Source organism: Podarcis liolepis (genome assembly GCF_965112155.1).
Source record: "Podarcis liolepis genome assembly, chromosome: 14".
NCBI lineage: Eukaryota > Metazoa > Chordata > Lepidosauria > Squamata > Lacertidae > Podarcis > Podarcis liolepis.
In genome coordinates this window covers 12,737,962-12,765,927 of record NC_139569.1, presented here as the reverse complement: position 1 = coordinate 12,765,927, position 27,966 = coordinate 12,737,962, and the positions used below count along the sequence as shown (strand labels likewise).

Sequence of the window (27,966 nt, the reverse complement as noted above, 5' to 3'; positions counted from 1 at the left end):
TTGATTTTAGAAAATGTTTTATTGAAAAGGTTAGCTAACGATTTCCAACTTTAACACATCTCAAATGTAATTCATTAAAATGACAGTGCACAGTAAATTTTTAGCATCAAAGGCTAATTCATTCTCCTTCCTTCTCCCCCCCCCCCCATTATTTTACATAACATCATTGCCAGCAGAAGAGAGAATATATTGTTATTTTAATCATCATGTGCCGAACATATAATTTTTTAAAGGAGGAATTTACTTTTAATGTAGGTTGGGTCACAGGAGAGCAATTATATTAGATAGCAAGGATGGTATGGCATTATTTAAAATATCCTTTCAGGTCAGCTTCTTTTACTTATCTAATTTATCAACAGTTTTGGGCTAGTGGTTTCCATAATTGTATTAGCATAATACCTAGGTAGGTAATTGCTTTTTGATTTCCTCCTTTCTAATCACAACGTCAACCTGTTAACTTGGTGAAAAGTTCATATTTGTGTCTGCTTGAAGATTATATATATAATGTTTTTTTAGGGAACCAGTGAGTGATGATATTCATTTCTCTTTAAGGTCAGGCATTATGGAGATGTTGAAATGCCAACTCTCTCCTGGAGTAGGATCACTGGAGGCTGGTGTCCATTGGTCCTAGGAGGACAGAAAGCAGGGAAGCCAACGGTATAGGCAACACCCTATTTATGTGCATTCAATACATACATGGCCATGCATGTGCACATCACGCCAAACCCAAAATATCACAGAAACATCACAAAAAGGGGAAGAACAGAGTGGGGCTGGGGCAGAACAGGGTGTTTGCAGGCTTTTCCAATGGTGTTTTAAATATACACAATTTCACTGATGCCTTGGAACATAAAAAGTAAAGGTAAAGGACCCCTGACAGTTAAACCCAGTCACAAACGACTCTGGGGTTGTGGCGCTCATTTCGCTTTACTGGCCAAGGGAGCCAACGTTTATCTGCAAACAGTTTTTCTGGGTCATGTGGCTAGAATGACTAAGCAAAACCAGAGCGGCGCATGGAAACGCCATTTACCTTCCCGTCAGAGTGGTACCTATTTATCTACTTGCACTTTGACGTGCTTTCGAACTGCTATGTGGGCAGGAGCTGGGACTGAGCAACGGGAGCTCACCCCTTCGTGGGGATTTGAACCGCTGACCTTTCGATCGGCAAGCCCTAGGCTCTGTGGTTTAGACCACAGTGCCACCCGCGTCCCCACATAAATGGGGGGTTGCCTGTAGATGGTGCCAGAGCCAATGACAGGCAGAGCCAACTCAATTTACTTTTGCCCCCATTCTTCTCCCTACTGAGTTTTACAGTGGTAACATTGAGACTAAAGAGGAAGAAATCGATAAGGCAGTACTTTGGTTGTAAGTAAGAAGGCAAGGAGATAGTGCCTGCTGTGGGCAGACTGAGATTGGTGAGGCAGTGCCCTGTTTGCCTTACCTGATCAATAAAATAATTTGAGGGGGCTGGGCACCCCCCAAAGTTGATAGACATTGCCATTCCAATTGTGTGTGAGCACTGCATCTTGTGATCAATTTTGTGGGGCGGGGTTTACATGGGTCCCCCAATATTTAATTCAAGTTGGCACCCCTGGGCGGAACAATTTGCCTCACTGAGTGGACACACAAACTTGCCTTTCCCTTGAATACATAGTTTTCTCTCCCTTTTTTATTCTCAGATTTCTGTAGCTTTATCTAAACAAGATTGAATGACCTAGTGAGCTTAACTGGCTGGAGAGTTAAACCTGGGTGTCTCCAATCTTAGCCCAGCACTCTAACCAATGCACTGCATTAAAGCATGTGGTCATAATACTCAGTTCAAAATTTAGAAATGAAAAATGGAACCACAGAAAATCCCTAATGCATTCGTTCAATTGTCAAGCATTTCTCAACTTTTGCTGTTGGACTATCATCCGTGACTCCCATCATCCGTGACCATTGACTATGTTGGTTGGATATGATGCGGGTTGTAGTCAAACTATATATGGGAACCAAGGATTGGGGTAGGCTACATCAGTCCTACTTTACACACAATACCAGGTAATTCAGATGAGAATTTTGGAAATGTTCCATATTTCTAAAGACAATATGGCAGTTTTCATTGACATGCTTTCTGTTTTTTAACGGTAGGTTTTAAACTTTTTTAATTGTCTGGCTCCAGTTAGTGGAGCTGTAATCGAAATATGTTTGCACAATTGCTGCCATACTACTTAACAGTGTTGCTTAAGTGCTTTTTAATTGTTGGAGTTCAGCCAAAGAAATAACAACGTCTACAGAACACCATTTGGAGATTAGTGAAATTTAGCTTTGAGCATCTGCATTGGTAGATGGCTGAGAAGAAGGGGTGCTTGGGGTACCGTAATTTGATTTCTGTTCAGTCAAATGTGAACTAACCTGATCCATACAGCACCCAGATTGGAATCTAATTTCTTTTGGATTTGTGATACATTTCTTGACTCAAAATAATAACAATGCCCAAGTGTGTTTAGAATATATTAGTTTTTCCAACTAAGGCCACATACACACCATACATTCAGTGGCGTAGCGTGGGTTGTCAGCACCCGGGGCAAGGCAAGTAATTTGCGCCCCCTAACCCGTGGATTTGCGCCCCCTAACCCTAACCCCCAGATGTTGCGCCCGGTGCGGCCGGCCCCCCCTGCACCCCCCACGCTACGCCACTGCATACATGAGAGCCAGTGTGGTGTAGTGGTTAAGAGCGGTAGTCACGTAATCTGGGAAACCGGGTTCGTGTCTCCGCTCCTCCACATGCAGCTGCTGGGTGACCTTGGGCCAGTCACGCTTCTGTGAAGTCTCTCAGCCCCACTCACCTCACAGAGTGTTTGTTGTGGGGGAGGAAGGGAAAGGAGAATGTTAGCCGCTTTGAGACTCCTTAAAGGGAGTGAAAGGCGGGATATCAAATCCAAACTCTTCTTCTTCTTCTTCATATTACCACTTAAAACATTCACGACTCCATAACAGGAATTCTGGGATCTGTATTTTAGATACTGAGAATTGGTTGGTTGGTATTCCCCTTCCAGAGGTACAATTTCCAGAGTGGAATGGCAATCAACCAGTCTTCAAAAGGAACACTGGTTTTGCTTTCAACAATTACGTCTGCAGGTTTTTATTATGGTGGTGGTGGCTATTACTGAGCCAAAAGAGCAACATGCAGCTTTTGCTGGGTTTGCCACTGCCTTCTCAACATCCCAATCCCATTTAGGCAAGAGCAAAAAGAAGAACAACTTCCCTGAGGCAGCTGAGAAAACTCATGCCTCTGGTTTCATAAAAAAAAAAAAAATCTTCTTCAGTATCTGAAGAAGTGTGCATGCACCCGAAAGCTCATACCAATAACAAACTTAGTTGGTCTCTAAGGTGCTAAGGGATGTGGGTGGCACTGTGGGTTAAACCACAGAGCCTAGGACTTGCCGATCAGAAGGTCAGCGGTTCGAATCCCCGCAACGGGGTGAGCTCCCGTTGCTCTGTCCCTGCTCCTGCCAACCTAGCAGTTCGAAAGCACGTAAAAGTGCAAGTAGATAAATAGGTATCGCTCTGTCAGGAAAGTAAACGGCATTTCCGTGTGCTGCTGTGGTTCGCCAGAAGGGCTTAGTCACGCTGGCCACATGACCCAGAAGCTGTACGCCAGCTCCCTCGGCCAATAAAGCGAGATGTCCTATTCCATACCCTCCAAAATTTCTCTTATGAAAATAAGGGACATCTTAAAGAAAAGCAGGACATTCCAGGTTCGAATTAGAAACCAGGATAGCTTCTGTAAATCCAGGACTGTCCCTGGAAAATAGGGACACTTGGAGGGTCTGAGACGCTGGAGGTCAGTAGCATATATTTTTTATAAATGAAAACACAGAGTACCTCTAACTATCAGGACAGTTGTGGCTCATATGTACAAAAAGTAATTTTCTGCAGAAGAATAGCTTGTCCATCTGCCTGTCTCTCTATGACATGCTATCTCCACTTCAAATACTTTCCCCTTCCCCTTCTCTTTCTCCTTCTTTGTATCTTAAAAATCACCACAGGTCTTAAAGGCCAAACATTTCAGACATGTCCTTCTGAATCATCAATACCCTACTCATGTAAGAGTCAATTTGTCAAAAGCTTACTGCATTTCCCTTCCTCTGCGATTTCATTTTCTTAATCTTTTAATCCAGTGTACCACTTTGTAATGCTCAAGACACTTTGTTGATTTGCAGAAATCCCCCCCAGCCCCCACCCCTGTTCAAACCACAAGTCTCGTTCTTAAGACAATTTTCTTCCGGCGTGATAGAAAATGAGATCTTCTGCTGGTATAAATCTGCAGAGCTGCAATGAAATCAATAGAGCTGCACCAAGTTTACACCCCAGTTGATTACCTCGGTCATTATCTTGTGTCTGGGCTATCTATTGGCAGTTGCCATTTCCTCGTTGTCCTGTTAACTCAGTAGCAAATTACGGCTTGAATCCTGGCCTAAGGCCCTAATATTTAATGGTTTGACATTCACAATGGACATTGTAGCCGTTGTGTCAATTACTATACAATTAGCAGCCGAATTGCTGCTTGATTCAAATATAAGTAGCGGTGCTTTTTTCTTTTGTTTTTTTCGTTTAATGTTTCTACAGAGAAGGGATTTTTGGAACTAGCTGAGAAGCTGACATTGTGTCTTGTGCATTTCCAAATGCCTCGAGAAAGGAAGATGAACTATCCCTCCCAGGTAAATTAAATGTCTAGTCCTTGTCTTTGTTTTTTGAAATGCCTCCCCCAGCACTCGCTGACTGGAACTTATTAGGCTATAGGTGTGCATTAAAAGATAGGCAGGCAGCTCCTTTGAAGATTGGAATCCCACAAGAGGCAAGCTAAGAGCTCCCTTCCCTCTGCTGCCTCTGAATAATCATGCGACTTACAATGGCCATACAGCAACTACAAGTGAAATTAGAGATGATCCATTTATTGCAAGCTGCCTAGACGACACCCCAAGCCACATTTTTTCACAGCATTCTCTTCCACATTCAAGCCCTATGGCTCACTGAGGACCAGCAGTGGAGGTATTGGCACTCCCTGAGCATTGGTGCAGGGCTTGCTGGTAAATAGTAGCAGCTCTCAGCATCAATAGCTGATGGAGGCTTCCAACCAACAGCTGTTGTGGGTAGCTGGATGTTTCTCAGCATTCCAATGCTCTCTTTTCTTTGGCCTTGTGGGTGAACCAGGGCAATATCCAACATAAAAAGAGTATTTTGCAATGTGAGATTTTTTTTATTTAAAAAATGATTTATTCCCCTTGCCATGAGGCCATGTGAGTGTGTCTGTGTCTACACACACACACACACAGAGGAGAGAGAGAGATTTGTATCCAAAGCTAGTCCTACTCGGAGCAGACCCCTTGAAATTAATGGGCATGGCTAATGCTGGTTTATCGAGCTCAGTGGGTCTACTCCTGAGCAGGAATTAGTTGGAGGCAACCCATATGTTGTTGGCTCGAGAGACAATGGAATGCATGTCTGGGGGTGAAGTCAAACCACTCTGTTCACAGCACTGAAGTGACCTCCCTGGGGTGTAAGCCTGAGCAGTGTGTACGGAGGTCCTAGACTGCCCAGATGACAAGACTGATGTCATCTCACTGACGTGCTCCAAAGGGAAACAGAGCAATATGTTTGGCAGCAGCCTGGCTGCAGGAGTTTCTGAAAGACTGAAAGACTTCTGGGGAAAGATTTATAATGAATTGAAAAAAATGTTGAAATACACATTTATAAAGAAACCAGAGGCCTTTCTTCTTGGAATAACAGGTTTGGAATTCCCGAAGAAAGGTGTTAAATTATTTTTGTATGCCACAACTGCTGCCCGTATTTTGTTAGCTAAAAAGTGGAAAACCCAAGAATTACCAACAATAGAAGAATGGCAGATGAAGATGATGGATTTTTCGGAGCTAGCTGACCTAACCGGAAGAGTCCGTGACCAGAAGGAGGAGGAGTATCAGGAAGAGTGGATTAAATTTAATGATTATCTAGCTAAATTTGTTAAGTCAAATTAACTGAAAACAGCTTGCAGATACTTAATTGGCTTAGGATTATATTTATGTTAAGTGATGAATTAATATGTTTAATTCCATAAGGTGAAGATTTAAGGATGTTAATGTCTAAGTTAAATTTTATAAGAATTGGGATTTGGAAAACCGTTAAAAGGACATGCAATGAAATTCAACCAAGGGGAAGTGAGGAAGTCACTTAACAAAGTTAATAAGTGTAATTTTCAATAAGGCTATGATGTTTGTTTGTTTGTTTGTTTGTTTGTTTGTTTGTTTATAATATTGTGAAAACTAATAAAAAAATTGGGGGGGGGGAGTTGCTAGAAGGAAGAGTACAAGAAAACATCCAACTGCTTTAGGAACACCACTCCAGATCTGTGTAGGTTTTACTCCTTAACCTTTTCTTCTCCCAAAGATATCCCACAAGGCAGCAGATTTTTAGGACCAGAGTTTTCCTCCTCCTAAATGGACTACCTTCCCAGGCGGACAAGCCCCATCTGCTCCTCACTTCCCTCTACACAGCATGGGCAGAAAACGCCTTCTTGACTGTCGGACCCACTGTCGGCCTCATCTGCTCAATCTACCAGAGCCTGCCTGCACATAGAGTGGACATCCCTAACTCACTGAGGGTTTGAGACCCATCAGCTACCCTCACCAGCTACCCTTACCTGGTACAACTGGCCAGTCAAAGCCATTTCCAGGCTGTGGCTGCTGTCACATGTTGAAGGCTTCTAGGAGCCAGAGCTGAGAGCTAAGAGCATGGTGGGGACCAAAGGTGGACAAGCTACCCTTGTCCTCCACCATATATAAATTACACATATTTCCTATTGATGTCCTTTAATGTGCAATATTGAAAACATATTCTTCTGACTTGGTGAGGCTTATTTTTTTGGGGTAATCCTTTTTCACACTTTTGCAGGAGCTCTGTATTCCCTCTTCAGGATTGTTTCCCTATGCTTGGAGAGAAAGTGATAGGCTGCTCCTGTTGCTTCACAAGCTAAGAGTTATAGCTGCTCGTCTCATTTTGCCTCTCAGTGCATGACATCTTGATGCTGCTCCCAGCTTTCTTTCTAAGCCTCTCTTCATGGACCTCGCAAAGGGGGGGAATGAGTATTATTATTTTTTTAAAGACATACAGCTTTTTGAGAGCTTTAATCTAGCAAGGTTTACAATCAGCTTTGAAGCTGATGGGCCTAAATCTGACCTCTTGCAACCTCTCTCTGATTGCAGAACGCATGGTCAGGCTGGTCAACTTCAAAGTGTGTTGTGCATTTGCTTAGATTAAAGCTCTCAGAAGGTCACATGTATTTAACAACCACATGTGGGATTCCCACCCACCCGCCCTTCTTCAAAGAGAGATGTGCGGGACAAAGTGTCATTAAGCAAAATGAGATTGAGGGTGCAATCCTATACATGTGTCGCCAGACATAATCCCCACTGAGTTCGGCTTCCATGGAGATAGAGAAAGGTTTTCTGCTTTGCTTCTAAGTAATTTACAAGGCTCTTAAGCATTAGGGCATGCGATAAAAGGTAAAGGGACCCCTGACCTTTAGGTCCAGTTGTGACCGACTCTGGGGTTGCGCGCTCATAGGCCGAGGGAGCCAGCGTTTGTCTGAAGACAGCTTCCAGGTCATGTGGCCAGCATGACTAAGCCGCTTCTGGTGAACCAGAGCAGCGCACGGAAATGCCATTTACCTTATCGCCGGAGCAGTACCTATTTATCTACTTGCACTTTGACGTGCTTTTGAACTGCTAGGTTGGCAGGAGCAGGGACCGAGCAACGGGAGCTCACCCCGTCGCGGGGATTTGAACTGCTGACCTTCTGATAGGCAAGTCCTAGGCTCTGTGGTTTAACCCACAGCACCACCCATGTCCCAGGGCATGGGATAGTTCCCTTATATCCCTGCCCAATCATTGAGGTCTTCATGAATAGCTCAGTTGGTTAGAGCAGGGGGGGGGGGCAACTTGCAGCCTATGGGCTGGAAGTGGCCCATGGAGCCTGTTTAACTGGCCCACAAGCTGCCCTAGAACCAAGCAGCCTGCTCGGAGAGTCCTGGTACGCTGCGCTAAACCGGCACAGCGCGGCCCAGGGACTCACTTCCGCGGTGTCGGGAATCACGTCTGCACATGCGTAGACACTGGAAATCATGGGCGGGTGGGTGATCCGGTGCGATCCGGCCCATGGAGGGATCTTCACTAGTCCGATTTGGCCCAGGCAAGGTAAACCTTGCCGACCCCTGGGTTAGCTGCACAATGCAACACAACACGATGGCCAATAACAATGGCACTAAACACTATTTATAGACTAATACAAATGATCAGAAATTACAACCAAAGTCTCTAAATCAGCAGTTCTCAACCTGTGGGTCCCCAGATGTTGTTGGACTACAACTCCCATCATCCCTGAGCTCTGGCCTTGCTAGCTAGATGTGATGGGAGTTGTAGTTCAACAACATCTGGGGACCCACAGGTTGAGAAAGGCTGCTCTAAATCTTCTTCACCAGTCGCAGTAGAATAATTCAAAAGTTCGATATATACATAATCTGTCACCAAATATCTCTGGAACAAAGTTTCCAGATAACCAATCTGTTTCGTTCAATTCTTCATCAGCCAATCTTGATCCATTCTTCATCAGCTTGTCTATATGGCAACACAGGGGTCTGTTTACGGACCCCTGGGTTAGAGCATGGTGCTGATAATGCCAAGGTTGCAGGTTCCATCCTCGTATGGGACAGTTGCACATTCCTGCATTGCAGTACTAGATGATCTTCAGGGTCCCTTCCAATTCTACAATTCTACGATTCTATGAGTTACTGTTAGTGGCCCCCTCAAGGATCGGATGGAAGGCTCCTATCCTCCAGGAGGTGTGCTTTCAGTATTGTGGGCCCAATTTTACGGAATTCCCTTACAACTTAAGTCAGACAGCCACTCCGCTACTGTGCTTCCAGTGCTTACCAAAGACAATTTCTTCTTATTCCAGCAGACATTTTAATTAAAGTTTGATCATGTTACCAAAGTCTGCTAGTAACTCTTAGAAACTAATAAATGGCAGTATTTTGATAACAACTGGGATATGACATGAAAATACAAGCTGCAGTATTTCCTTCCCCACCCCAGTAGATTAAAAAACAGAAGAGTCACATTCTAGGAATCAGGAGCATAATCAGCACTGCTGGTACATTTGGTTCATCTCACACTTCACCACTGTTTGCTTACACCCCCAAACAGCTGAAACTTGAACATCACCGCCTACAGCAGTGCCAGATTTATGTATAAGCTAAACAAGCTATCGCTTAGGGCCCCACTCTCTTGAGGCCCCTCAAAAAAATTAAAGGAAAAAAACTGGATGTGCATTTCCAAAATACAAGATAAAAAACAAATAGAATAAAACCTACATACAGCAACAGTGTTTTGTGTTGTGTAGGCTCCTGTTTGTTATGTGCAAATGGCTTTAGATACCCATTAGGTCCATAAATTACCATATAGCCCATTTGAAAAAGATGTTGAAATATAAATTTATTAAAAAAACCAACCAGAAGCATTTTTATTTGGTATTGTAGGCACTGACATTAAAATACAAGATAAAAAACTGTTTTTATATGCGACAGTTGCAGCAAGAGTATTATTGGCACAGAAATGGAAGCAGGAAGAACTACTGACGAAAGTGGAATGGCAGATGAAATGGATGGACTATGCAGAATTGGGTAAAATGACAGGGAGAATTCGAAACCAGCAGGACCAGAAATTCTTGACAGATTCGAGTAAATATACGAGTTCTCTGAAAGACAATTGTAACCAACTGACTACGCTTGTAGGAATACAAGAACTTTTGTAAGGAGAACCAAATGAAATATCGCAGAAAAGATTTATGAGAATGGATTTTAAGTTACGGATTAATAAAAGTAATAGTTAGGATAACAAATGTAAGATTAAGAGATGAGGTTTGAAAATCATTAGACGTGTTTGATGGAAGTCTCAGGCTAATATAGCCAAAATGTTGTATAAGACAAGATGAGATGAGATGTTTTGTTTGGAAAATATATGTAAAAACTAATAAAAATGTATATTAAAAAATAAATAAATTTACTCAACACAAAAAACAGCGACAATTTGTTGTTGACAAAGGACAGCTGGACATATAAAGAGCCCCATTACCTTCAGTAGCTTAGGGCCTCATCAAACCTAAATCCAGCCCTGGCCTACAGGCTGAGTGAAAAAGTTGTTGTGGGAGCATTTTGGGATCAGCTTGAAACTGGTCCCAAAAGGCACCTGCAGGACAGTGCTTTCTGCAACTGGCCCTTTGAAAGTAAGCCTTTAAAAAAAAAGTGCTGCTGCAGAGTGGGATGGGATGGGTGGATATGAGAGCTCTGGAATGTCATCCTTGTAGGAACATCACCAAATGCCAGCAGCGTGATTTGGAGAAAGTGCTGCAGAGCAGGATAGTTTGGGCAGGGGCTGGAGATGCTGAGGGCTGTGTGGGAAACAACCTGGGCTGCAGATACTTATTCCAATTCTGTAGTCCTGTTGCCTGTTTCTTGGGCTCCATGATCACTGCAGATGGTGACAGCAGTCACGAAATTAAAAGACACCTGCTTCTTGGGAGAAAAGCAATGACAAGCCTAGACAGCATCTTAAAAATGAGAGACATCATCTTGCCAACAAAGGTCTGTATAGTTAAAGCTATGGTTTTCCCAGTAGTGATGTATGGAAGTGAGAGCTGGACCATAAAGAAGGCTGATTGCCGAAGAATTGATGCTTTTGAATTATGGTGCCGGAGGAGACTCTTGAGAGTCCCATGGACTGCAAGAAGATCAAACCTCTCCATTCTGAAGGAAATCAGCCCTGAGTGCTCACTGGAAGGACAGATCCTGAAGCTGAGGCTCCAATACTTTGGCCACCTCATGAGAAGAGAAGACTCCCTGGAAAAGACCCTGATGTTGGGAAAGATGGAGGGCCCAAGGAGAAGGGGACGACAGAGGACGAGATGGTTGGACAGTGTTCTCGAAGCTACAAACATGAGCCTGACCAAACTGCGGGAGGCAGTGGAAGACAGGAGTGCCTGGCGTGCTCTGGTCCATGGGGTCACAAAGAGTTGGACACGACTAAACAACTAAACAACAGTCCTGTTGCCTTCTAGATATTGTAGGACTCCACCTTCCATCAGCCTCAGCAAGTGTGCCTACTGGTCTGGGATTATAGAAGTTGAAGTCTACAATATTTGGAAGGCATCATGGTGAGAATCACTTGCATAGCTTGTGTCGCTGTGTTCCTTCTGCCCTGCAGGCAGATTCAGGCAAAATGCATTCACACACACATATGTAGAAAGAGTGAAAGCTAATCTTTTCTGAGCAGCATTTTAGGCACACACACTAATGAAAGATTAGACTATAAAGATGTTCATTTTTGATTATTTGCCCATTTACAGCAAATTTAGTTAAAAACTCTGTTTGGTTTTTTATCATCACCAGACAAAATAAGTATGACAGGATATTCTAGCCTCTGGATTACGGAGATAACGTAGAGGAAATGCCATTTACATTTACATTCTTTTCACAGGGCAACAAAACCACGCATGCAAGGAAATTAAAATTCAAAACTTAATTGGATTTTCGTACTCCCTTTAAACAGGTAATATTGTTTTTCTCCCTTTAAAAAAAAGTGTATCTGAATGTGAGGATTTAATTCAAGGAAGCCTTCGTTGAAGGGCTAGTTGTCCTTTGGTGCAAAATGCTTCATTAAAAGCCATTTAAAGTCTATCTCACCCCAATATTTTTCTGAGCAGATATGTTGCTGCATCCTGGTATTTCAATTTTGCTCTGAAAGGCGAATGTAAATGTTAGCTGAAGCAAAATAAAACAAAAAGAATGGGCCTCTTCTTCCTATGCTGCATCCCTGGTCATTTCATCCTCAGGGACCAGGGAAAGGGGAGAAACTGGAACCAGTTCACATTCAAAGGGGAATTGACCTAATTGTGGGATATTTACAACACAGTCAAATCAACAAGGCATGTTTGCTAGACAGGCACATGATAGGGGCTGGAGCTCACAGAGTTTTCCTGTAAGTTTGCTAGAGAGAACTCTGAGAGACACTCACACTGTGCCCTGACCTTAAGTACCTTGGTTCTCAAACACCTTGGTACTCAAACAACTTGGAACCCAAATACTTCAAACCCGGAAGTAAGTGTTCCAGTTTGCGAACTTTATTTGGAAGCCAAACATGCTCCGTTTTGAGTGTTACACTTCTGATTTGAGTGCCACACTTCGGTTTTGAGTTTTATACTGAGGTCTGTCTGTTTTTGGTATTTATTTTGCGTTTCGGTTTTTGCGGCTCTTTTTTGTTTTGTTTTTTGTGACTGTGTGGAACCCAGTTCAGCTACTGATTGATTGATTGTGTGACTGCAGTATATTGTTTATTGCCTTCATTTTATGGATCAATGGTCTCATTAGTAAAATTCATGTTAAATTGCTGTTTTAGGAGTTGTTTCTAAAAGTCTGGAATGGATTAATCCATTTTGCATTACTTTCTATGGGAAAGTGCACCTTGGTTTTGGAACGCTTTGGTTTTGGAACAGACTTTCAGAGCAGATTAAGTTTGAGGACCAAGGTACCACCATATAATCTCTTCACCTTCCTCTTCACTCTTTTGCCTCTCTTTACTCTTACCTCTTCACCTCATCACCAAGCCAGAAATGTGAGAATAAATTGCATGTCTGAGCTCCATTGCTCAGACACCATCTTAAACTAGACTTAAGCATGTCTGTCTAACTGAATTACCATTTTAAACCTGCCTGAACAAAGCTGCTGTATCTGATATTCAGCAACAGAAACTCTGAGTGAGTAAATGCTATTTTTACCTTTTACAAGACTGTGTGTGTGATTATTGCTTTAAGGGGGAAATACCAGGAGAATCCAGTCTGCCTTGAGGCAGCCTGGATTACTCAAAGGCTGCACACATTCCAGCTTGCTGAACTACAACTCCCATCAACCCCAGTGAGCATGACTCATTGGCAAGGAATAATTGGAGTTTAGCAACATCTGGAAGGCCAAAGGTTCTCCACTCCTTGCTGCAGACTACTGAGGTAGATGTACCAATGCTCTGACTCTGTATAAGACAGCTTCCAATGTTGTCTGACCTGCTGGGAGCCTGCCCAGGGTGGGGCCTGACAGACTTCATAAGAACTGCTGCTGCTGCCCAGCAGGGACTGAGGTATTTTGGGGAAAATTTTGTTGGGAGTTTTTGCTGTTACTGATATTATTTTTTTGTATTTTTATGTGGAAATTGTTCAGTTTCGTTATGTAGTTTTTGATGTGTTTTACAGTGGTACCTCGGGTTACAGACACTTCAGGTTACAGACTCCACTAACCCAGAAATAGTACCTTGGGTTAAGAACTTTGCTTCAGAATGAGAACAGAAATCACACAGTGGCGGCACGGCGGCAGCAGGAGGCCCCATTAGCTAAAGTGGTACCTCATGTTAAGAACAGTTTCAGGTTAAGAACAGACCTCCAGAATGAATTAAGTTCTTAACCCGAGGTACCACTGTATTTATTTTTATGACTACTTTGCTATGTTTGTAACAATGTAAATCTTTTCATATTGTAAGCCGCCTTGAACATTGTTTAGCTGTGGAAGAAGAAGAAGAAGAAGAAGAAGAAGAAGAAGAAGAAGAAGAAGAAGAAGAAGAAGAAGGAGAGTAGTAGTAGTAGTAGTAGTAGTAGTAGTTTGGATTTGATATGCCGCTTTATCACTACCCGAAGGAGTCTCAAAGCGGCTAACATTCTCCTTTCCCTTCCTCCCCCACAACAAACACTCTGTGAGGTGAGTGAGGCTGAGAGACCTCAGAGAACTGTGACTAGCACAAAGTCACCCAGCAGCTGCACGTGGAGGAGCGGAGATGTGAACCCGGTTCACCAGATTACGAGTCTACTGCTCTTAACCACTACATACAAATAAAATGATGATGATGATCAGCAGATGGCGACCCTTGAAGCCACCCCTGCCTGCATGCGCACTATGATTAATCAATTCTAGAGTAATAGAAATGCTGTTTTGGTCTTGAAGGACCTGCAATTTCTCCTTCACATTTTTTTTTCCTGGCCATGATTTGTCAAAAATCACACTTCAAGAAATACAGTTATCTATGCTGTGGAGAGAGAGAGAGGGGAAAACCCCCACACACTCCTGCACAAGGAAATGGGTGTCTCTGAATGAGGGTCCAATTATAAAACCATCAGTCCATTTGTGCGGCTTTTTGACCATCCACAGCAGCTAATCAGGCAGGCCAGGAGGCTTCCGTGAAGTTTAACATTCTCAGTGTTAAGGCCGCACTTCGCACCACAGCATTTTCAAGTGGGTGGTTGATAATGATATGGTGTGACATTTTCCCCACCTGTGAGTGTGTGTTGCTATTGCTGCAACAGTTCCATTTCAACAGCAGCTAATGAGTTATACAAGTGAATATATATTCGAGATGCGGGGGGGGGGGGGATTGGAGAGGGAAGAGAGACATTGCTAAGTAGGAGAGAACATATTTGTCACACAAAAGGTCTCACAATCAGTCCGTGGCATGTGTCGTCTTTGGGAAATACCTTTCTGAATCAAAGCAGGCCTAGATCTGCTCAGTGGCAGACTGTCCAGAAACCACAAATACACCCACCTTAGGCTCCAAGGTTTATATAGGAAAGAAAGATATACCGGTAGATGTGAGTCTCCACCCCCATCATTCTGCCCAGACGCTGAGGTCCAGCGCCGAGGGCCTTCTGGCAGTTCCCTCATTGCGAGAAGCAAAGCTACAGGGAACCAGGCAGAGGGCCTTTTCGGTAGTGGCGCCCGCCCTGTGGAACACCCTCCCATCAGATGTCAAAATGATAAACAACTACCTGACATTCAGAAGACATCTTAAGGCAGCCCTGTTCAGGGAAGTTTTTAATGTATGATATTTTAGTGTTTTTTGGTTTCTATGGAAGCCGCCCAGAGTGGCTGGGGAAACCCAGCCAGATGGGCGGGGTACAAATAATAAATTATTATTATTATTATTATAGATGTAGCCAAGTAAAAAAGAAGATGAGATATATTTGCAAGAAAACAACTTAGTAAAATGATAAGGAATAAAATAATAGGCAATGGGCAAGACCTTTGCTGTTGTGATAAATGGGAATAGCCACCATGGAAGGGAGATCAGGAGCTCCTGGGAGGACAAGCACATTGAATAGTGTCCAAGTTACAGGACCACAGAGAGCATTCTCTCAAGCGCTTTGCAGGGAGTCTAAGATGTGGATTCAGAACCATGGACAGCACTTATGCAGCTGAAGCCAGGAATTCAAGTTGTCTCAGCAAGATCCTGGGAAAGGTAAATCAAAGGCACATCAAATGGTGCCTTGGCTGCCTTCAGCAGCCCAGCTGTATTGCTGGGGCAAAATGTAGCATGGACCTATTGTATTCTCTGTGTGTGATCTGTGGCTTTCTAGATATTGTTGGGACTCTGCCACTGATCAGCAAAACCAGTGGTCAGAGATGAAGGGGAATTGTAGTTCAGCATATATCTGGAGGGCCACGGGTAATAATAATAATAATAATAATAATAATAATAATAATACAAAGATGAATAAATAACTTCCTTTTTAAAGCAGAAGTCTGCCAGGTGTGTTCTCTGCTTTAAAACATGATGTTAGACGGGCAGATAAGGGTTGCATGATATCATCAATTGTTTACTCTCATGGAATGGAATTTTGGTGCGCTGATTTCTCAGTATTGCATCAGTGCCCCAGGAGGGAAGATCACTGATGCGAAGGCAAGAACAACCACCCTCCCCAAACTGCCAATGAAGCCAGGCTGTGAAACAATGGGAGGGGTACAATTAGGTTGTCACGTCGCGAGGGGAAATGTTGCATTTATCCCCAATTACAACAATGGTTTTTGGGGCTACAGTTTGTAACCTTTCCTTATGACAACATTTTCAAAGTATTTTGCACCGGAATTTTGTGAACTAAGTAAATTGCGCACACATGCACGTGCACAAACATATTCTAATAAATTGCGCTAATAATGTATGTTACTGTAAAATGCAGATTATACTATTTACTCCAGGGCTTTGTCTGATGTAGGAATGTATTGTCCTCCAGATGTAGGTGGACTACATCTCCCATCATGTCCGACCACTGCCCATGTTGGCTGGAGCTGATGGGAGCCAGAGTTTGCTGCTTGTGAGCAAGGCCAGGAAGTTACAAAGTTTAACACCAGCTCAGTCAGCTCTGCCACAGGGGTGTTATAATAATAATAATAATAATAATAATAATAATAATAATAATAATAATAATTTATTATTTATACCCCGCCCATCTGGCTGAGTTTCCCCAGCCACTCTGGGCTGCTCCCAATCAAGTGTTAAAAACAGTACAGCATTACATATTAAAAACTTCCCTGAACAGGGCTGCCTTAAGATGTCTTCTGAATGTCAGGTAGTTGTTTATCTCTTTGACATCTGATGGGAGGGCGTTCCACAGGGCAGGCGCCACTACCGAGAAGGCCCTCTGTCTGGTTCCCTGTAGCCTCACTTCTTGCAATGAGGGAACTGCCAGAAGGCCCTCAGCACTGGATCTCAGTGTCTGGGCTGAACGATGGGGGTGGAGACGCTCCTTCAGGTATACAGGTGTAAGAAGGCAACATTTTCCATTCTGCCCTGCACTGTAGGCAGCACTGTTTCCTTTCTGCCACTGTTCATCTTCCACCAAAAGCTGGCTAATCGTCTTGCTCTCCCCTTTGGAGAAATTGCACAAGGAGTCATAGGAGGCAACCTCTAGAGGTCATGGGGGCTTCGCCTCCACAATAAAATGTTTGAGGAGGCTGGGCCCCCACAAAGTTGATGGTGTGTGTGCACTGTTTCATGTGATCAATTGTGCAGGGTGGAGCTTACCTAGGCCCCCCACAATGTTTTGTTCAAGTTGGCACCCCGTAAGGAATTCATAAATAACGTTAGTTACGTTGTCACTGTGCTGTTTCTCCCCACTCATTCCAGCCCAAACACAATGCCAATTTGGCAGTAAGGGACCATAATCAATTACACATCATTTGTGGACTGAAAGCAGCAGCAACAGTGAATACTGATCATATACGCTGGCTTGGTTTCTGTTCAGCACCTGGGAGAATAAGCAAGCATCAGCAATTTCTGCTCTGGTGTCCATTTTCGTCGAAATCCTCCAACACCCCTACTCTAGCATTACAGTAACTGCGCACAAAGGCTTTTTGGCTCTGCAAAGGAAGGAAGGAAGCAAACAGACAGTGGCAGGCTTGAGCACCTGGGAGTGGTTACTGTCAGATGATGGAGAGCAAGAGGGAGCAGATTTGAGCTTCCTTCCCTTTGGCTCCAGTTTTGCCTGCAATGCTTATTGAACGGGGTGGTGTGGAGGAAAAGAGGGCAATAAGATTAGACAGTGTGCATTTTTTACTTTCCCCCTCTCTCATCTTTTTTTTATAAGTCCCACAACTGTCACTGAAGTGTACATAACAGCAGAAGGATTCTTTCCTATCACTGTATATTTGGGAGACTTTATTTAGGGAGCTTTTCCTCCACACCCTGTCTTGCAGTGAAGGATGAATTGCAGCCGCAATAAATTACCTCCTTGCAGAAACAGGCAAAGCAGAGGAATGGCTTGCTGGCTTGTTTCTGGCACTGGGGCCTTTGCAGAGATATGCAGGTGGAGTGAGTGAGTGAGTGAGGTTTGCCTTAGCCACTGCCTGATCACAGTGTGTGTGTGTGTGTGTGTGTGTGCGCGCGCGCACACTTCAAAAATGCTGAACTCCTTGTGACCCTGAAAGGAAGCTCTCTAGCCTGGGAGAACAGGGAAGATGAGCCAGAGGAACATTCCTGAATGAAGAAGCAGGGGCATTTTTAACCTTTGTTTTGGAGCAAAGGGTGGATGTGGATGTTGGAGGACCATACCAAGATCATTGGTTGGAAAGTCATCTCAGACACATTAACCTATTTCCAGTCTCTGCCAGCTCTGCAAGTGCTCAACCGTAGGTTTATTCTTTCCCATTTTTGCAGTCATTTTTTTAAGGTACACATGTGTGCGCGTGCACACACATGGATGCAGTGGTTCAGGGTTGCGGGGGAATGAAAACCTGTTACTATTTTCTGCAGCAAGGTCCCTGCCTCCAGTTTTCTAGAGCTGCCCAGTCATCAAGAAAAGGAAACTCTGCAGCCACTGTATGCTCCAAAGCATTTAAGAACACTGGCAACACAGGGTGCTTCAGTATCAAGAGAACAGGGTGCAAGGTTTGTTACGTATAAGGGAACTTCATGGAAAACACAATTTACGTCACTCCAAAAGATTATATTGGAGCAAGTAAAATCATTTGCCTGCATATGTCAGCAGAAAGTAATAGATCTAGCTGAAAGGCAACACACGGAGATCTACATCAAGCATTGCAATGCATCCCTAATTCTTATTATTTTATAATCTTAGAAGGGGCATGGCTGTGACTATCATGAAGGGACCCCACACATCTGAATTTGCCACTACACTGGAAAATAGGGACACTTGGACAGGGGCGCCGACTTATTAAAAATATTGGGGGGGGCCATACCGGGACGCGTCGTCGTCCAACTTTTGGGATGCACCTCGGCGGGGGCTGTTTCTTCTTCTTCTTCGGAGGCAGAGTCGGGAAGAGCGCCCGAGAAGCTGCCACTGGTTCGCTCGGGTAGCCGGGAGAACGCAGTTCGAGGTGGCGGTGTTGGGGAGAGACCCTCGCTCAGGGCGCTACGAGACTTGGCGGCCGGCGGCCTATCTGGGGGGTTTTGGAGCGTATTTCGGCGGAGCCGGAGCGATTGGGGAGGAGGGGGCTTGTTGCCGGATTCTTCAGCTGGGCCGGAGATCCGCTGCTGGGGGGTCCCTGGGCCGAGTTGTGAGCACGGCCTGCTGAAGGGAGATCCAGCCGATTGCGCGACGGGGACGGCCGGGGCTCTCCGGCTAGGGCACGCGGCTGGCTGGCTGGCTGGCTGGCTGGCGAGGGAGCAGGTGGGGAGGAGGCGGGGGACGGCGGCGGCGCTCTGCTGGAGGGGCGCCTGAGATTATTGGGGGGGCAGAGCCCCCCAAACGAATTTTTGAGGGGGCTCGGGCCCCCTCAGGCCCCACGGAGTTGGCACCTATGCACTTGGAGGGTCTGCATCTTGGCTCCCTGTACCTGCTGTAGTTGCAAGATCCATACATGGAGTGCGGGCTGGACTTTAATGTTCCTTCCAACTCTAAGATTCTATGGTTCTGTGATTTCCATGACAAACAGTGAACCACTTTTCAAACTGAGATGACTTTGAAAACATAAAAAAAGTGGACTAGATGGGCTTCTACTCAAAGAAAATAAAAATAGGAAAATCTCATTGGGGAACACAAGTCTTTGGTGTGCGCCTAAAGAAATTCATTGGCTCCTGAACTCTGTCTTCAGATCTCTCCTGCAATGTTGTGGCTATAACAATGTGATAACCAGCCCTAGGGACACAATGGGATTAAAATCTAGATGAAGTTGAACCAAAGACGGAAGAAATTGAAGTTCAAGGTTTCTTCCAGAATTCAACTTAATTTAATTGTAGTTTTGAAGTTTGCACCAGGGGCACCTCCAGATCCCCTGGTGTAATAACAGAAGAAACCTAATTAAGAGACGCTAATGAGAGACACTATTAAAAATCCTGCTTGCTTTGATGAATTTCCTTGCTAGGCTTGTGCTGCAAATAAACAATAGGTTCAGATAGTTTTCGGCCTTAAAGTGTAAATTACCACCATACTATCAACTGATCTTGGCAGCCAATTAAATCAAATAAATGTTGTCTCAATGCATTAGGAAGAAATATGAATTAATCCAACAACAGAATCCATTAAAGTGGAAGATTTTTCAGGATATAAATGGAAGTAATTAAGGCCATGGTTCTTTTCATATTGTGGATGGCTTTCCAGTTATCGTCACCGAATGGAGAAAGGGGATTTGCCTCCATTGCTAGAATAGCTGCTGCAAACCTATGCAAATATGCTCAGAAGTACATGTCATTAAGTTCAGTGCTCTTTATTGCCAAAACCTCGGTGGATCATAGTCCTCAAGATCAGCAGGCAGACAACACATTCTGATTACTCTGATTATGACTATGTACTTGTTTATGCTAATTCACTTCATTGGGTTCTAGAGATAAGCAGAGAATGGGCAGGGTAATCTACTGCTTGTAGTATTATCATCATCATCATCATCATCATCATCATCATCTAGTATTTTATTTATTTGCTGATTTCATTATTTTAATATAACCCACATGGAGAGTTTTCACTGACAGGTGACATGGAAATGGCCCCAAAAAATATCCCCTGGTATTTGACATTCTAAGTACATTTGATCAAGTTGGTTGCAGCAACTCGTAGGGTTCTATTTGTATCATCTATGGCATCATAAGAGGAAGACCCAAAGCCCATCTTGTCCAGCATCCCATTCTCACAGTGGCCAACCAGATGTCTATAGGAAGCCTTCAGGCAAGACCTGAACACAACACTTTCCCCCAGGAGTTCCAGCTTGGCACCAAAATTTGCGGGGGAATTTTGTGGGTGCTTGGGCACCCAGGGTCCCAGGGGGTTGGCGCCTATGCTTCCCCCTCCTGTGGTTTCCAGCAACTGGTATTTAGAAGCATACTGCCTCCAACAGAGGAGGGAGCATGCAACCATTGTGGCTAGTAGACATTAATAGCTTTCTCCATGTATTTGTCTAACCCTTTTCTTTCTTTTTCTTTTTCTAATTTTATTTTATTTCCATGCTTATTACATACAAAAAAGGGGAACAATACTGAAAAGGGGGTACAACTTAAGAGGGGAGGGAAAGGGAAAGAAAATGAAATTTACACAATCTGTTATTAAGATAAAAATTACGGGGAAATTTTATGATTACAATTTCATGTTACAATAAACGTAAAAAAAAATCTCGTCTTTTATACCCAACTTCCCATTTATTCCTTAATTCTTTTTACATAAATTTACTGCCATATCTGGGGACGCGGGTGGCGCTGTGGGTTAAACCACAGAGCCTAGGACTTGCCAATCAGAAGGTCGGCTGTTCGAATCCCCGCGATGGGGTGAGCTCCTGTTGTTCGGTCCCAGCTTCTGCCCACCTAGCAGTTCAAAAGCACGTCAAAGTGCAAGTAGATAAATAGGTACCGCTCCAGCGGGAAGGTAAACGGTGTTTCCGTGCGCTACTCTGGTTCACCAGGTGGCTTAGTCATGCTGGCCACATGACCCGGAAGCTGTCTGCGGACAAACACCGGCTCCCTCAGCCAGTAAAGCGAGATGAGCGCCACAACCCCAGAGTCGGTCACGACTGGACCTAATGGTCAGGGGTCACTTTACCCTTTACTTTACTGCCATATCAAAATACTATTTTTAATGTTACTATTTTCACAATTTACAAATGTTTATATTTATATAAGCAATTAATAAAAACTGCTCCAACAATTACTTTTGGTTGCTTTGTACATTTTGGCTAATTTCCATGGAGCTAAATACCACCAGTGTTGTCTAACCCTTTTCTAAAGCCATCCAAGTTGCTCACCATCATTGCCTCTTGTGGGAGCTAATTCCATAGATTCCCTATGAACTGTTTGAAGAAGCACTTGCTTTTGGTACCTGGGAACCCCCTCCCCTGCCATACACACACCGGTACCGTACATTTAAGTCACATCCACATGAGAGCCCAAGATGTACAGGAACACCCTTCTGTCCACTTCTCCCCACCTCTCTTCCCTGCACACACCTTTGGCCTACTCTCTGTCTCACTCCCTTGCATTTCCACTGCAGACAAAGGGGATGGATGAACTTTCTCCACCAACAAGGATGAGCTGTTGGCAGCGCAAGACACATGTGAGCCCTGGAGTAACCAGCCAGGTCCCGAGGGTGGCAGCCAACGAGCCCAGATGGCTGGCTTCACTTAATTGGTGCTTTATTTTTAAATTTGCAGTCAACATCACACTACTCCATCCCTTAATTGCACAGTCTAAAATAAACAAAGGGCTTTAAGTTTCGCCTTTCCTCTCTTGCTCCACCTAGCCTTCTCTTTCCCTTGCACTCCATTTCAAAGTAAGGCTTCGGATGTCTGACATGCATTCATTTAGATTATAGAAGTGGGGAGTGTTGAAGGAAGGGGAGATGTCTTAAGTGCCTGATATATAGCTCCTTGGCTTGTGGTCAACCATTCCACCAGCCGTTTCCAGGAAAAGCACCCCATCTGGAGCATCAGGAGCCAAAAGAACAATTTGGTTGGTGTCTTGGGGCCAGCTTTAAACCAGTTCAAACTAATCCACCACATAGCGTCTGGGTCATATTACTTCTCCTAGGATGCTACTGCTTTCTTTCCAGGTGGGAGGTATTATGAATCATCCCAGGATTGGAAGGTAAAATTTATTAGTCATCTTTGCTCCCTCAAGAAGACCAGCGGAGGAGAATTTGCCTCCCACGGTGGCACCAGCTGCATAGCTAGATCCAGACTCACACACGCCACCAGCCAAGAAAGCACACTTTTCAGAGTCCAAAACAAGAAATGATCTCACCAGGAAGGGATGAAAGATGGATCTTCTCAGTAAACTCTTACCCATATCTGGTCATGTACTTCCTTACACAGCCTTCCAGCCATCTCAGGAGTGTTAGAAGGAGCTTCACAGTGACCCTGTTAAGGAACAGTCTGGCAGAATGGGGCCATAGACAGGAGCCAGGGTACCCATTAATCTGTATGGCAGCCTGAGATGTAAGAAGGCAGTTATTTCTATTGACCTGTATTCATCACCACCAGGCGTGTTTCAGTTCTGCTGCACTTCTGGACTTCATTACAGTCCCAATGAAATTATTTGAGTGCCTCACCATGAGCAGCATCCCACACTTAAGGAGGCTTGGGGAATAAGGATTTCAGGATATCTGATGTCCAGAGAAAAGCTTTGGGTGTTCTGGGAAATTACATTTACCAGGTTCCTTGATACTAGGGAAGCTGCTAATGCAGTGTTGAAGATGCCATGGAGGGAAACTGATCAGATCAGATTATAATCTAAACCAAAAAAGAGGTACAGTGGTACCTCCAGTTAAGTACTTAATTCGTTCCGGAGGTCCATACTTAACCTGAAACTGTTCTTAACCTGAAGCACCACTTTAGCTAACGGGGCCTCCTGCTGCTGCCACGCCGCCAGAGCATGATTTCTCTTCTCATCCTGAAGCAAAGTTCTTAACATGAAGCACTATTTCTGGGTTAGCGGAGTCTGTAACCTGAAGCGTATGTAACCTGAAGCGTATGTAATCCGAGGTACCACTGTACATGGATTAATGACTCTCTAAAACTGCTAGTGCATTTGCAAAGCTAAGCAGGTCCAGTATGGCTTCGAATAGGATTGGGGACTGTATGTTGAGATCCTTGCTTTGCAGGGAGGTTGGAGCAGTTGAACCTCGGGGTCCCTTCCAACTCTACAATTCTGCAAACTTCAACGACATTTCTGTGTGGAACACTTCTGAGAAATCCTGCTGTCAGCATGATTCCGGCTTTCTTCAAATTTCCTCAGATGTTTTGCCTGAGGAGCAACCTCTAGAGTCCATTGAAAATCCGTTCTCTTGTGAATTTCAGGTGACAACTGTAATGAACTGCAGAACCCCCCCCCCCTGAGAACTTCCTTCACTTTTACCAAAACTTGTCAGGCTTCCCTTTGAAATTCCTTGGGTGCATCTACAGTGGAAGAGCCACTAGGTTCCCTTTCAATGTTGCTTTATGACAGACAAAAGAAAATCCTTCTTCACAAAGCACAGTTAAGCTATGGTATTTGCACCCACAAGAGGGAGTGATGGGCACCAATTGAAAAGAGGATTAGACAAATTTATGAATGATAAAACTTTCAGCAGCTACTAACCACAATGGCAATGTTCTACCTCCACTGTCATAGGCACTATGCCTTTGAATATCAATTGTGTTGGGTTGCAAGTGGGAAGAGTTCTGTTGCATTCAGATGCTTCTAGAAGAAGAAGAAGAAGAAGAAGAAGAAGAAGAAGAAGAGGAGGAGGAGGAGGAGTTTGGATTTGATATCCCGCTTTATCACTACCTGAAGGAGTCTCAAAGCAGCTAACATTCTCCTTTCCCTTCCTCCCCCACAACAAACACTCTGTGAGGTGAGTGAGGCTGAGAGACTTCAGAGAAGTGTGACTGGCCCAAGGTCACCCAGCAGCTGCATGTGGAGGAGTGGGGAAGCGAACCCAGTTCCCCAGATTACGAGTCTACCGCTCTTAACCACTACACCACACCGGCTCTCATAGGCATCTCGTTGGCCACTGTGAAAACAGGATGCTGGATTATATGGGCCTTTGGGCTGATCCAGCAGGGCTCTTCTTGTGTTCTGAATACCAGTCATTGGGTTCATTAAGCAAAAGAGAGCTGTTGCCTTCATGTCCTGCTAAGAGCTTTTCAGAAGCATCTGGCTGGCCCCTGCTGGAACAAAGGATGCTGGCTGGAGTTGGCAGGCAAAAATATAATGCATCTTTCTTGGTTGCTTTCATGAATACAGTGGTACCTCTGGATACGAACGCTTCTGGTTGCACATGCGTCAGGTTACGAGCTGTGCTAACCTGGAAGTAGTTGCTCCAGGTTGCGAACTATGCCCTGGGATGAGAGCGGAAATCATGCACCAGGAGGCGCACTTTTGCTAATGGTGCCTCATTTTAAGAACAGTTTCAGGATAAGAACAGATCTCCAGAACGAATTAAGTTTGTAAACAGAGGTACCACTGTATATGCATTATTATATACAATTCCACCTGATATGCACATATTATCCACACTGATTGGTTGGAGAACTGCATTGCAAAATTCAGAGAAGTGCAAATTTCAAAGTATGACTGTGTTTCATAGAATCATAGAAAAGGGACGCGGGTGGTGCTGTGGTCTAAACCACTGAGCCTCTTGGGCTTGCTGACTGGAAGGTCAGCAGTTTGAATCCCTGTGATGGGGTGAGTTCCTGTTGCTTTGTCCCAGCTCCTGCCAACCTAGCAGTTTGAAAGTACACCAGTGCAATCAGATAAATAGGTACTTCTATGGTGGAAAGGTAAACAATGTCTCCATGCCCTCTGGCTTCCACCATGGTGTTCCATTGTGCCAGAAACAGCTTAGTCATACTGGCCACATGACCAGAAAACTGTATGTGGACAAACGCCAGCTCCCTCAGCCTGAAGCTAGATGAGCGCCACAACCCCATAGTCGCCTTTGACTGGACTTAACCATCCAGGGGTCCTTTACCTTTACCTTTACCATAGAATGGTAGAGTTGGAAGGAACCAGGAGAGTCATCTAGACTGGCCCCCTGCAATGCAGGAAACATTTGCCCAACATGGGACTCGAAGCCACAGCCCTGAGATTAAGGATCTCGTGCTCTCCTTACTGAGCTATCCTGGCTCATGAAACATTTTGGGAAGTGTGGATCTGGTAGATTCGCCTTCAGATGCAGACTGCATCAAATTTCTCCCCCAATCCTTCTCTGCTCGTAGCTTCCCTGCCTGCAGAACCCCTGAACAAGGTCTTCTAATAAGCATAATCCCATGGCTGGAAGAGCTTTCAAATTTGCTTGTTTCCCAACAATATGTTTGTTCTACTGTTTTACTGGAATGGGGCGTTTGGAAACAGAACATGCTCCACCAAGACAGCAGCCAGCTAATAGACAATCCTGTCCCATTCCACTCCCTAACCCCCCAATTTTATTGAAATTGGCTCTCGAGAAAAGATAAGAACATTGACATCCATACCAGCAAGCATCAAACTTTGGGGGGGCACGCACGTTGCCCATTAGATGGTTCCAGAGCATTGTTCTTCCTCGGAAGCCACAGTCGGCTGCAAATGTACAAGCTTCCCCCGACGATTTCAGCTCATTTGACAATCCAGATTATAAAATTGGCAGCAAACCAGAGACAGGCTGGTGGGGGGGGGGGGAGAGATTCGACTGTGCATAATTAAGGCCTTTGCTTCTTCCTTTCCAATTCCCCTTTTTTTCGCTGAGGGGACGACACTTGTACAAAAGACACACAAAGATGCAGGCCTCGGATGTGCAGGAGTTCATTTAAGAAAATACACCTTTCAACATATAATTCCCTTCGACTCTTCTTTCTCCTCCTCCTCCCTCCCTCCCTTCTCTGTCTTGTTCAGGCTCATTATCTCTTGCTTTCCCTTGTATGGTTTCCTCTGAATCTGAGCTCACAATGACTCATTTGGGGAGCAGGGCGGAGGGGGTGCGGAGACTAAACTACCATGCTAGACTCTGTCCCCAGGGCAGCTTGACAATACTGCCTATTATCTGGCATCTTGAAAGGCTGACTTAAAGGCATGAGTTCGTCAAACACACTTCCTTTCATCCTTTCACCTCCAGGGATGCAAAGCAGAGAGGGGCGCAGACAGCAGCATCGCTTGCCTTTTCTTAAAGCAGCAGCAGAGAATTACTTAGGCCCCATCTGTGCTACACATTTAAAGGACGGCGGTGCCACTTTAAGCAGTCCTGGCTCCCCCCAGAGAGTCCTGGGAACTGTGCTTTCTTAAGAGGGTTGAGAGGTGTTGAGGTGTTAGGAGGCTCCTTTTCCCTTCACAAAGCTGCAATTCCCAGAGTTCCCTGGGAAGAGGGATTTATTGTTAAACCATTTGGAAATGTGTAGCTCTGTGAGGGGAATTTGGGGGGGGGCAGCTTCGCCACTGGATAGATAGGTAGATAGATGATAGATAGATAGATAGATAGATGATAGATAGATAGATAGATAGATAGATATAGATAGATATACTTACAGTGGTACCTCAGGTTACAGACGCTTCAGGTTACAGACGCTTCAGGTTACAAACTCCGCTAACCCAGAAATAGTACCTCGGGTTAAGAACTTTGCTTCAGGATGAGAACAGAAATCGTGCGGCAGCAGCGGGAGGCCCCATTAGCTAAAGTGGTACCTCAGGTTAAGAACGGTTTCAGGTTAAGAATGGACCTCCAGAACGAATTGTTCTTAACCCGAGGCACCACTGTATTTCAATGAAGGAAGAAGGGAGGGGGAGAAAATGACAGGGCAAGCAAATAATGTCAAGCAAGAGGTAAAGATGCAAAAGGCCAACAAAGCAAAAAGCGGAAACAGTTGATCTTTCCTGCAGAGGTAAAGACTCATGTCAAACTGGGCAGAGGCAGGGCAGATCCGGAAGGCCAAGGGTGGCGTGGCTCCCTGTCTGTGTGTCACAAAAGCAGCCCCTCGTCCTCACAACTCTCTCTCTCTCTCTCTCTCTCTCTCTCTCTCTCTCTCTCTCTCTCTCTCTCCAACAGGATTACCAGCTGGGCTCTGATGCAGACAGAGCCAGGAGACAGATGCAGGCAGAATCAAAAGGCTGGAATGGATCCCATTGCCACTTCCAGAGAAAGACTCAGCAGAAGCTGCAGATCCCTTCTGGTCTTTTTCTTCTGCCTTCACCTCTCTCTGTTTGCTTCCCTTGATCCCAAGTCCTTTGAAACATATGGGTGCACCTGGGCAAACCCAGCACACCCCCTGGACCTGCCTATGGCTACTTAAGCAAAATGGCTCACAGCCTGGACACCCGATAGAGGAGCAGCTGACAGGGAGGGGCAGCACTGTGCAGTGACCTAACAGGTGTTGCCGTCACTTACCTGGAGGAAGATGGGAAGGGACAAGATGGCAAGAATATTGGCACAACAGTTTCATCTGGTTTTTGCTCTCTGACACTCTTAGCTGCTTTCTGTTGGACAGTTTAACATTAATATTTCTCAGGGGAAGGAAGGAAGGAAGGAAGGAAGGAAGGAAGGAAGGAAGGAAGGAAGGAAGGAAGGAAAAGAAAGAAAGAGAGAGAGAGAGAGAGAGAGAGAGAGAGAGAGAGAGAGAGAAAGAAAGAAAGAAAGAAAGAAAGAAAGAAAGAAAGAAAGAAAGAAAGAAAGAAAGAAAGAAAG

At 44.6% G+C, this 27,966-nt stretch overlaps 1 long non-coding RNA gene across 3 annotated transcripts; it reads right to left on the bottom strand.

Annotated features, from left to right (window-relative positions):
• Nucleotides 1–27,966, bottom strand: LOC310692997. Of its 3 annotated transcripts, none has more exons than XR_014518941.1 (3): nucleotides 27,670–27,966; nucleotides 25,790–25,956; nucleotides 1–627 (listed from the first exon to the last, which is right to left on the bottom strand). It is a non-coding gene; the product is annotated as an uncharacterized lncRNA (long non-coding RNA). The 3 variants fall into 3 exon arrangements; XR_014518942.1 differs by lacking the exon at nucleotides 1–627 and adding an exon at nucleotides 21,891–22,764; XR_014518943.1 differs by lacking the exon at nucleotides 1–627 and adding an exon at nucleotides 21,891–22,693.